Here is a 12,442-nt window from a genome sequence, read left to right as displayed (position 1 = left end):
ATGGCAAGATGGAGCAAAGTAGTGATTGGGAGCTTTATAAATAGCTCTTTATCTTATGTCACTCCCAGATTGAAACCCTTTAGCGACTCTCCTTTGCCTGCTACATAAAATCTAAGTTCCTTATCTTGGTCTTTGACAGTTTCCAGAGACAGACTTTTGGGAAAGGTATTTGATCATTATGCCAGATTCCCTCTTCTGGTACAAGAAAAACAGCATTGGACTGTTGTGAATACATCTTATGTACAAAATCAGATTCTGTCTGGCACTCACCAGCCTCATGCCCAGAGTTTGTCTCCTCCCATCATTTCCAGACTTGGATGGAATGCCCCCACAAGACATGGGATCTGGCACCTCAAGTAGCCACTAGCAACCCAGGAATGTGGAAGAGTTAGTGCTCCTGGGGTAACATTTGACTAATGGGAGATGGGAGAAATCCAGGCCCGGCCGACAGTTCATGAGATCTGACCATCTCAGGCAACACCAAAGGACTCATATGCGGGTGCCAACATCCCCAGGCCCACCGGCTGACAGTGGACATATGGCTGGTCCTCCTCCTGCTCCTGGTCTTTAGGTCAATCTGCTCTTCCCCTCATTTTGGCTTCTCTGCCCAGATCTTGCCTGCCTCTGACCTGCTAGTCTCTTTGGTAGGTATAGGTTTTGATGAAGACAGAAAGATTATGAGGCAGTGTGGAAGCCCATATGAGCTCTGGACCTAGTCGGGGCTCCTCAAAAACTGTCTTGGGTGTCCTCAAATCTCTGGGGCCACCTACTATTGTGCCAAGTTCAGCCACATGGCAAGATGGAGCAAAGTAGTGATTGGGAGCTTTATAAAAAGCTCTTTATCTTATGTCACTCCCAGATTGAAACCCTTTAGCGACTCTCCTTTGCCTGCTACATAAAATCTAAGTTCCTTATCTTGGTCTTTGACAGTTTCCAGAGACAGACTTTTGGGAAAGGTATTTGATCATTATGCCAGATTCCCTCTTCTGGTACAAGAAAAACAGCATTGGACTGTTGTGAATACATCTTATGTACAAAATCAGATTCTGTCTGGCACTCACCAGCCTCATGCCCAGAGTTTGTCTCCTCCCATCATTTCCAGACTTGGATGGAATGCCCCCACAAGACATGGGATCTGGCACCTCAAGTAGCCCCAACAACCCAGGAATGTGGAAGAGTTAGTGCTCCTGGGGTAACATTTGACTAATGGGAGATGGGAGAAATCCAGGCCCATAAATTTCCTCTTCTTCCCTCCCTTCCCTGAACTGGTCTGGTGCAAGACACCATTTCTCCCAATGGGGAGACCTCTCAAGTAGCCAGTGGACACACCTTCTATGACTCTTCCAGGCTTGTCATGAAGCAGACTCAACCTGCTATCACCTGGCATTGCCTCCCATCCTCTTGCGTCGAGTCCCTTTTCTCACTCTCAATGCCCTGTATTTGCATCACCCAAATAAAACATCGGTACTTAGTTCTTGTTCTAGGCTCTGTTTTCTAGGTAACTTGGGGTTGGAAGACATTAGACTGGGGCAGAGAAGGATGAACCGCACTGTAACCTTCCCTCTTCCCCCCACCAAGCCCAGGTACCTGGACTACTAAATATCAGCTATTAAAAGGCCTGTTCTGCCCTGCCCCTCTCCTAGGATTGAGGGCATAATGACTCCTCTGGAAACTCAGCCACAGGTAGTTCAGAACCTCATTCCTGGATTTCTCAGCCAGCTGTTTTACTGACCAGCAAACTAATAGAAAGGAACTTGCCTAAGTTCTCAAGTGGCAGAGCTGGGATCCCAACCAGGATCTGGTCTCTGTCCGCCACCCATCTTGCTCACACGCAGCCCTGCTGGTAGGGTCAGCAGGCCAGGTTGCTTGTTGGGATGCAAGAGGGGTCTGTTGGTGACCCATCACTTTCACTGAGGAATGGAAGTGGATGGGAACCAGAGTGGGCCAAGGGTGCGCCATGTATGCTGCAGTGGCAGGCAAAACAGGCCCCCACCCCTTGGAGGTCACAAACTAGTGGAGGAGGGATATAGGAAATGTACAGCATGCTGTGAGGACAAATGTATCTATCTCGAGTTTACTATAGTAGGCCAAAGCAGTTAGGAAGGCATTTCTTAGGAAGAGTAATTTGAGCTCAGAGGTAAGGATTAACTAGGAGTTAGGCAGATAAAGGAGGTGAGGAAAGTCAATCTATCCTTTATCCAGTGATTACCCTATGGCAGGCATGGCTAAGCATTTCCCGTGTTGTCTTTGTTTCAACACAAGGCAGGATAATGGGTGGGTAAGACATTGTGGGCTCTCAAGTAAGACTAGAAGATTTTAATTCTGCCTTTGCCATATGTGACTGTGTGGCCTTGGGCAAATTAGTTATCTCTGCTTCAGATAGCAGTGGGACCAGATTAGTAGATTCAAGCTCAAGAGAGATAGGATTAGTCCCATTCAAAAATGGTTTCTTTGACTTGTTTAAGGGAGAGGGAGGTGTTTTGGTACTCCAGGTGGGAGTGGAAGGTGGCTTGGACCAGGTTGTGGAAGTAGAGGTGGAAGGTAGTAGATTTAGGAGAGACAATTAACCCTAATCCAATGAATTAATCCAGTTAATTCATTGGATTAGGTCCGTGAGGGAGTAGTCAGGATGACACCCAGGTTTCTGGCTTGTGTGATAAATAAGGAGAACCAGATGAAATTCATTAACTTATTTATTTTTATTGTGATAATCTAACGTGTGCAAAAAATCTTTTGTATATGTACAACTTAATAATAAAAACACTTTGCCTTTTATGACACTTGAGAAGAACTTTGAGTTCCCCTATCTTATCACATTCCTTGTCCTCAGCAGAGGTAACCACTATCTTGAATTTTTAATCTTGTCTTTGCTTTTCTTTGTTGTTTTTACCATATATGTATCTATTCTTAAGCATATAATGATTGGTTTTATGTGGTTTTGAATTTTGTGTTTATTCTATTTGGGGTTTGTTGAACTCCTTCAATCTGAAGTTTTATAGTCTTAATAAAATTTGGAAAAATTTTGGCCATGTTTTGTCAATTTTTTGTCCCCATCCCTTCTCCTTCTGACACACAATCTGCGCATATAAACAGAGCTCTTGATATTGTCCCATAGATCACTAATACTCAATACTTTTCTATCATTTTTTCCCCTGCTTCATTTTAGATGTCTTCAAGCTAACTGATCTTTTCTTCTGCAGATTAGAATCTGCTATCAGTTCCATCCAGTATGTTTTTCACATACCTTTTTTTTCTTCTTCTTTTGGCTGCACTGCACAGCTTGCAGGATCTTACTTCCCCCAGCAGGGACTGAACCCGCACCCTTGGCAGTGAAAGTACGGAGTCCTAACCTCCAGACCTCCAGGGAATTCCCTCAAATACTGTATTTTTCATTTCTAGAAATTCGATCTGGATCTTTTAAAATATCTTCCATTTCTCTTCTTAACATTCTCGTGTTTGCCTCTCCTTTCTTGAACATATGAAACATCGATATAGTAGCTGTTTTAATGCCTTCAGATGCTAATTTCCATTGTGTCTGTCATTTCTGAGTCTGTATCAGTAGATTGATGTTTCTTCTAGTGACTGTCCTTATTTTTCTACTTCTTTGAATGGCTGATCATTTTTTACTGGGTGCCAGACAATTGTGAATTTACATTGTTGTTTACTGGATTTTGTTTTATTCCTTTAAGTGGTGTTGGCTTTTATTTCTGGCATGCATTCTACTTGGAATTAGTTGGATCTCTTTGAGGCTTACTTCCCCGGCCCCACCCCCCCACAACTTAGGGAATTTTTATTTCTATGAGGTCTACTTTTATGCTTTTCTCGGACAGGCCCAGAGCTGCCATTTTTTTCTAATTTGCCCCACTGCTAAGGCAATATCCCAAGGATTCTACCTTATCTGTATGTTATGTCTTTGCATTCTGGCTAGTGGAAACAAACTATTTCCAGCCCTGTGTGGGCTACAGGAATTGTTGTGCCTACTTTTTTTCAGTGATCTTTTTTTTAGTCTTGGGTAATTTCTTCTCATGATTGATCAGTACTCAAAGACTCAAGGATACACCTTTCCAGATCTCAAGCACTCTCTGCAAAACTCTTATCCTTTCAAGTACTCTGCCTGACAAACTCTAGATATCTTGGCCTTCCTAAACTTTAGTTTCTGTCTCCTCAGCTCAGACTTCCACGCTCTGTTTCGGTTTCCCTCCCTTATCTCAGGGGTCACAGTCCTGTGTTGTCTGTTGTCCTTGGAGAAAACCACTGCTTCATATTTGGTCTGATCCTCTAGACAAAATCCAGTGTCTGTCACTCCATCTTTTTTTTTTTTTTTTGCCGTACACAGGCCTCTCACTGTTGTGGCTTCTCCCGTTGCGGAGCACAGGCTCCAGACGCACAGGCTCAGCGGCCATGGCCCACAGGCCCAGCCGCTCCACGGCATGTGGGATCCTCCCGGACCGCGGCACGAACCTGTGTCCCCTGCATCGGTAGGCGGACTCCGAACCACTGCGCCACCAGGGAAGACCTGTCACTCCACCTTTAAAATGCATTCAAGTGGAGTCATATTTTAATGAAGTCTGGATTTATTGTTTTTCTCACATTTATGCTTTTGAGATTTATCTATGACCTGCATGCAGATGTTTATTTTCACTGCTGTGCAGAATTCTATTATCTGAATATATAATCTGTCTATTCTACTGGGTCATTTCCAGTTGTTGTTTTTTTTTAAATTTTTGGCTGTGTTGGGTCTTCATTTCTGTGCGAGGGCTTTCTCCAGTTGTGGCGAGTGGGGGCCGCTCTTCATTGCGGTGCTCAGGCCTCTCACTGTCGCGGCCTCTCGTTGCAGAGCACGGCTCCAGACACGCAGACTCCGTAGTTGTGGCTCACGGGCCCAGTTGCTCTGCGGCATGTGGGATCTTCCCAGACCAGGGCTCAAACCCGTGTCCCCTGCATCGGCAGGCAGACTCTCTACCACTGCCCCACCAGGGAAGCCCTGTTGTTGTTTTTGTTGTTGTTGTTGTTGTTATTAAGAACAGTGCTGCCCTGAATATTCCTGTCTAAATGCTTGCATTTTTGATAAATCTCTCTGAGGCATTTCCAAAGGGTGGTTGTTAACTCATTAGTGGGTTGTGAGTGGACTAGAGAAACATAATACGATTAAAGGGCAAGTTTGGCAAGGGCTGAGCTTGGTGACAATTTGTTGAAGAGTCAGTCTATCCTGTTATGGAAGTTTCTCCTGTGGCATCAGTTGCTTGCATAGTTGAGAAGAGAAGGAGTTGGTTAGAGTCAGCAGCAGTTGGAGCTTTGTCCGTTGAGTGCCACAGCAAGACAAAGGGACAAAGGAGTTTAGGAAAATGGCAGGAGAATCAAGGGGCCCTGGAAGCTAAGACAGAGTTGGGTAGGGGGAATGTCAAGTCTAGAGGAGGCTGAGGAACAGACACAGTAGAGCTACCAACACGTTCTAATGAAGTCATATAACTAGTAGATTAGCAATTGTTGAGTGAGGTTGGAAAGAGAAATGGTGGTGGAGATTAGGATGTTGAATAGGTATTTTTGCTGTTAGAATGATGATGAGATCCAGGATGTGGCCGAAGAAGTCGATGGCTGGGGTGGACTAGAGGTGAAGGTTTTTGGAAATGTAGAGAATTCAGGGTGTTATCTGGGTCATCCTTGGATGGTGCCAAGGACTATGGCTAAACCTTGGGTAAAGAAGGAGTACTCAAGTCAGGTGACAAATTCTAGGAGTGAGTGAAAGTGACCAGGGAGGTGAGTGGAAAATAGTGACCAGGAAAAGGATAAGGTATCCAAGGAAACAGGGTTTTGGTAGGGAAGTAGAATAATGATTTTTAAGTAGCACTGTGGTGAGAGATTCAAAGGTAGGTAGGGTGGAGAGAATGAGAGGTCTCCATAAGACAGAGATGTAGCAGGATGTGAAGGCAAGCAGAAGAGGGAGCTTATTGGCAGGAGGTAGTGGAGTTCTGGACTCTGGAGCAGGAGTTCCAGAGTGTACGGGGGGTACACTACTACAGTGGGGTAGTTTGGGAGCGAGCTTGGGAGAAGGATGGAAAATAAGACCTAGAAATGGGGAAGGCTTCCCAAAGATCTTTTGGACATTGACCCTGCACAGTGTTGGAACCCTCATTTTATTCATTCTCATTCATCATAAAAAATGTACTGGGTGTCTACTGGGTGCCCAGGGGTCTCGCTACTTGGGAATGGCCAAGAGGTCAACTGTGGCCAAGAGGTCAACTGGATCTTAGCTCCTCCTGGAGATCTAAGTGGAGGAAAGGCTGACCCAGAGAGAGAAGATTACAATTGCATTTGGGAATCCCATCTTGGTTGCCTTGTATGGAGGATGGATGGAAGATTCTGGGCTGAAGAGTAGACAACTACTTATGGGTAAGGCAGCAGACAGTGGTCTGCACAGTCAAGTAGATTGTTAGTAGCAGTATTGGGGATGAAGTAGTTGAGCTGAGAAGAATTTCTCGTGTCTGCATTCTATAGGTCCCCTCCCAGCCCCCAGCCATAATCCCTGGTGGTGGGCTGTGCTGCCAACATACCCAGTGCTCTGTGCATATGATGATGATTGTGTTTTTTCAAGAAAGTGTTGGAGGCGGCTGCCTGGCTTGGGGTTCTGGGGCTGCAGCTAATGCCCTCCTGAAGGCAACTTCCCTGGCCCAGCTAGGGTCCACAGGAGGACACCCCCTCCTATGTCTGGGCCAGTGTAGAATTCAGCCACTCTCTACAGATTGGAGAAACAGTTCTTAAAGAGAATCTTACATTCTGGAGAAACAGGGGCATGGAAGCTGCCTTTATTTTTATTATTTTTAAAATTTTATTTATTTATTTATTTATTTATTTGGCTGCATTGGGTCTTCATTGCTGCATGTGGGCTTTCTCTAGTTGCGGCAAGTGGGGGCTATTCTTTGTTGCAGTGTGCAGGCTTCTCATTATGGTGGCTTCTCTTGTTGTGGAGCACAGGCTCTAGGCATGCAGGCTTCAGTAGTTGTGGCTCATGGGTTCTAGAACGCAGGCTCAGTAGTTGTGGTGCACAGGCTTAGTTGCTCCGTGGCATGTGGGATCTTCCCAGACCAGGGCTTGAAGCCGTGTCCCCTGCATTGGCAGGCGGGTTCTTAACCACTGGGCCACCAGGGAAGGCCCCTCCCACCTTCTATACTGTACTCTTTGGAAGGAAGTCACTATGTGCAGCCCAAAATTAAGGAGTAGGGACTTGTGTTCCACCTCCCTGAAGGTGAAGTTTCTATGTAAATTATTTGGAATTCTTCTGCTTGAGAGATTTGTCTATTATTCCCCCTATTCATTTATTCATTGAATAATTAATTTGTATCTGAATAATATAATAATAATAATTCACATAACAAAATTCATCTTTTTAAAGTGTATATTCAGCATTTAAAAAATATATTCATGAAGTTGTGCAATCATTACCACTAATTCCAAGACGTTTTCATCACCCCAGAAAGAAACCCCATACCCATTAATAGTCACCTCCACATTCCCCCTCTTTCTCTACCCCTGGGCAGCCACTCATCTACTCTTGTGTCCTGGATTTGCCTATTCTGGGCCTTTCATGTTAATGAAATCATACTATATGTTGTCTTTTGTGACTGGCTTCTTTCATTTAGCTAAATGTTTTCAAGTTTCATCCATGTTGTAGCATGAATTAGGACTTCATTCCTTTATGGATGAAGAATATTCCATTGTATGGATATGGCACACTTTGTTTATCCATTCATCATTTTATGGACACTTGGGTTCTTTCCACTTTTTATTATTATTAATAATGCTGCTATGAACATTCATATACAGGTTTTTGTGTGGACATATGTTTTCAATTCTCTTAGTGTGAAAATGCTGAGTCACATGGTAACTAGTTTAACGTTTGGAGGAACTGCCAAACTATTTCTAAAGTGACCGTACCATTTTACACTCCCATTGGCAATGCATGAGGGTTCCAATTTCTCCATTTCATTAACACTTGCTATTTTCCATCTTTTTGATTATAGTCATCCTAGTGGGTGTGAAATCATATCTCACTGTTGTTTTAATTTGCATTTCCCTAATGACTAATGAAGTTGAATGTCTTTTCATGTGCTTATTGGCCATTTGTATATCTCTCTTGTATTTTTCTTACAAATATAGCTAATTGGCCATTTGTATTCTCTCTTTGGAGAAATGTCTTTTCAAATTGCTTGTTCATTTTTAAATTGGGTTATTTGTCTTTTTATTGGTGAATTGTAAGAGTTTTTATGTTCTGGATACTAGACCCTTATCAGATATATGATTTGCAAATATTTTCTCCCACTCTGTGGGTGGAATTTTCATATTCTTGATGGGGTCCTTTGAAGTACAAAAGTTTTAAATTTTGATGAAGTTCAGTTCATTTATTGTTAATTTGGCTGCTTGTGCTTTTGGTGTCATATTTAAGAAACGATTGCCTAATTCATGGTCATAAATTTACACCCTTATGTTTTCTTCTAGGAGTTTTCTAGTTTTAGCTCTTATATTTAGGTCTTTGATCGTTTTGAGTTAATTTTTGTCTATGCTGTGACTTCTTTCTTTTGCATGTGGATATCCCACTGTTTTTGTATTATATTCTCCATTTGCTGAGACATCATTTTCATACTCTTTAAAGTTCTTTGGACATATTTAAATTAGCTGATTTGAATTTTTGTTCAGTAAGTCCAATGTCTGGGGTTCCTTAGGGACAGTTTCTACTATTTTTTTTCCCTGTGTATTGGCCATACTTTTTTGTTTCTTTGCATGTCTCATCATTTTTTGTGTTGTTGAAAACTTGACATTTAAAAAATAATGTGGCAACTCTAGAAATCCAATTCTCCCCCTCCCCAGGGTTGGTTGTTGTATTCGTGGCTGTTATCTGCTTAGTGACTTTTCTGAAATAATTCTACAGAGATTGGATTTTTTGTTGTGTGTGACCAAAGTTTCTGCTTAGCTATTTTAATGGTCAGCTAATGATTGGACAGATATTTCTTTAGATGCCTGGAACCAATAAGTCTTACAGTCTTTGCCAAGTGGCTCTGTCTGCACACTGGGGTAGCACATCTTCAGTATTCAGCCAGGCAATTGACAACTCCATATTAGCTTTCACTTCCTGTTTGCACAAAACCTCAAAGTTAACCAGAGATGAGAAACTAAGATCGTCTCTTTCCTGAGCATTCATAGAGGCCTGGGCATGAGCCCAGCCCTATGTATGTGTGTGACCTTCTAGAATCCCAGTTATATGTTGGAGCTTTCCAAAGTCTCTTATGGATATCTTATTCCCCAGCTTTTCCATTTAACCTTTTTGGTTTGTTTGCTCCCAACTGTTATCTACTGCCTCAGGCAAGTGTGGTGTTCAACAATTGCCTATGGTCATTTTGATAAACATCCCTGGAGAAAAGGCTGTTTGCACTGGGCAAGCTCTGAGGTTGGCCAAATATAGTCAGCCTTGCAAGTGGGTTCTTTCAGGGAACCACCAGACAGGTCAAATAATGACAGTTTGCTGGAAACAGTGCTTTATAGTAACTCCAGCCTTGTTCTGTCCCCTGCAGTGGCTGCCAGGCTGCTAGTTTTCACCATGACTGCAGGCTGTTAGTTTTCAAGGCTACCATGGAGCTGGGGTGGATGGAAATAGGACAAGTTGAAATGCCACAGAGTTCACTGTTCTTACTGGTATCAGCCATTTTTCTTGAATAAATTCTCCCCAGATAGCTGCAAGCCTTTAACTAATCTCCTGAGTTATAAAATTGTTGAATTCTAACCATTTTTCCAGGGTTCTCATTGTTTTTATGGAGGAGAGAATTTTTGGAGGTCTTTACCACACCATTTTCACTGGCTTCACTCTTTCATTGTAGTTTTATAATTTTTTAAAAAAATTTATTTATTTTAGGCTGCATTGGGTCTTCATTGCTGTGCACGGGGGCGTCTCATTGCGGTAGCTTCTCTTGCTGCAGAGCACGGGTTTCAGTAGTTGTAGCTCGAGGGCTCTAGAGCGCAGGCTCAGTAGTTGTGGTGCACGGGCTTAGTTGCTCCGTGGCATGTGGGATCTTCCCGGACCAGGACTCGAACCCGTGTCCCCTGCATTGGCAGGCGGATTCTTAACCACTGCGCCACCAGGGAAGCCCCATTGTAGTTTTAATTTCTGCCTTTCAAATAATGAATGACAACTAGATTTCTTTTCATATATTTATGGGCAATTGAAGTATTTTTTGGTGTGAATTATCTGTTCATGATTTTGTCCATTTTTTCCTCTGTTTTGGTGTATTTCCCCTCATTTTTAGAGTTTGCCAGTTGTCTTTTGATTTTATCTATTTACCTATCTATCTATCATCTACCTATCTATCATCTATCAACAATCTATCTATCTTTCTATATTTTGCCGTGTGAAAGATTTTTATTTTCATGCAATCAGTTTTACGAACTCTCTTCTTTTATTGCATCTGGATTTGAGTCATACTTAGAACCCTATGTCTAAATTCTGGTTATAGAGGAATTCACCTATTTCTTTTTCTAGTAATTGTATGGTTGCATATTTTACTTTTAGATTCCTGATCCATTTGAGTTTACTTTTACCTATGGAATGAGCTACAGATCTAATTTCAACTTTTGCTATTAAGTTAAGCAGCTATCCCAGCACAATTTCTTAAAGATCATCTTTCTTCCAGTGATTTGTCACTTTTATACTTATTTCCCATATGTCCTTCAGTCTATTTATGAGCTTTCTATTTTATCCCACTGATCTATCTGTGTCTTCATTCACCACCTCCACATTATTATTTGTTGACCTTGCAGACAGAGCACAGCCTGGTGATCATCCTCCCGCAGCCCTGTCAATGAAGACACTGCACACTGTAGGCCTCCCACCCACACCAGTGCCCTCAGTCCCTCTGCTAACTCTCAAGGTTGTCTCCTCTAACCCTCCCAGCACCACAGCCCTCCCACCATGGGCACTGTGTGTTCTGTGCCTCGGGCCCACACTAGCACCTCCATTCCTGCTCATGCATCCAGCCCCCGTCTACAGCTCACCTGCACCCTGGAGGGTTCCTTCCTGCTTGAGCAGTGACTGTGGTCCAGCTCTGCTTCCACAATGACTACAAAGCTGCAAACTTCTCTGCCATCCACCTTCTGCAACTATACCTTCTTCAATGAGATCAGAACCCCAACCTCAGAGAGAGGGCTCATCTTCCATGCTTGTCCTTACTCCTGAGCTTGTCCTCTTTTAGTCCTAGTGTCTCATATAATGTTCCCTTACATCTGAGAGTTACTCTTTTATCACGGTTTATTCATTCTGTTTAATGAATGTTTAAATCACTGTGTTTTCTGTCTCCTGATTGGACTCTGAATGATGCAATCACAGAGCATGTTTGTTGTGGTGCAAAAGGAGAATGCAATTAGCATCCCGTACTGTACAGTATCATTGCCTACTGCACACTGCCATGTCTACTAGTGAGTTTATTACATTATAAATAAATATGGAATTGGGGGTTTTAATTCTTTATATAATGTGAAATGCTTGGTGGATTAGTATATGAGTGTTTTAGTGAAATTTGAGGAAATGTGGGAATGTGTTACTATTTTGCATATTTAAGTCAATGTCTAAAAATTCACTGTCCAGCAGATTAAATTTGGATAATAAGGGACGGCTGTATTATCTTTTCTCTTTCGGTTGGTTGCACTTGACATAAGACCCAAGTGCACTCTCATATCTCTTTGGTCTCCTTCTCACCCCAGCGTGTTGATAAGGCATTGAAATTTTCTTTGGCAGTTGTTAAGGATTTCTTTTCCTTTCTTTTCTTTTCTTTTTTTTTTGGTCCAAGCAATAACACAAATGAATCTTAGGAATATCATTTTGAGTTGAGAATAAATCAGGTTAAGAAGACTATGAGGAGCGTAATGTCATTTACATGAAGCACAAAATAAGAAAAACTGTACATTTTTTAACATCTTTATTGGAGTTATAATTGCACTATGAGGAGCGTAATGTCATTTACATGAAGCACAAAATAAGAAAAACTGTACATTTTTTAACATCTTTATTGGAGTATAATTGCTTTACAATGGTGTGTTAGTTTCTGCTTTATAACATAGTGAATCAGTTATACATATACACATGTTCCCATATCTCTTCCCTCTTGCGTCTCCCTCCCTCCCACCCTTCCTACCCCCTCCCTGTGCTATGCGGCTGCTTCCCACTAGTTATCTATTCTACGTTTGGTAGTGTATATATGTCCATGCCACTCTCTCACTTTGTCACAGCCTACCCTTCCCCCTCCCCACATCCTCAAGTCCATTCTCTAGTAGGTCTGCGTCTCCGTTTCCGTCTTAGCCCTAAGTTCTTCATTAACTTTTTTTTTCTTAGATTCCATATATATGTGTTAACATATGGTATTTGTTTTTCTCTTTCTGACTTACTTCACTCTGTATGACAGAC

Source organism: Physeter macrocephalus, chromosome 3 (assembly GCF_002837175.3).
Source record: "Physeter macrocephalus isolate SW-GA chromosome 3, ASM283717v5, whole genome shotgun sequence".
Classification (NCBI taxonomy): Eukaryota; Metazoa; Chordata; class Mammalia; order Artiodactyla; family Physeteridae; genus Physeter; species Physeter macrocephalus.
The sequence above is the reverse complement of the archived record's forward strand: the minus strand, read 5'-3'. Positions refer to the sequence as shown.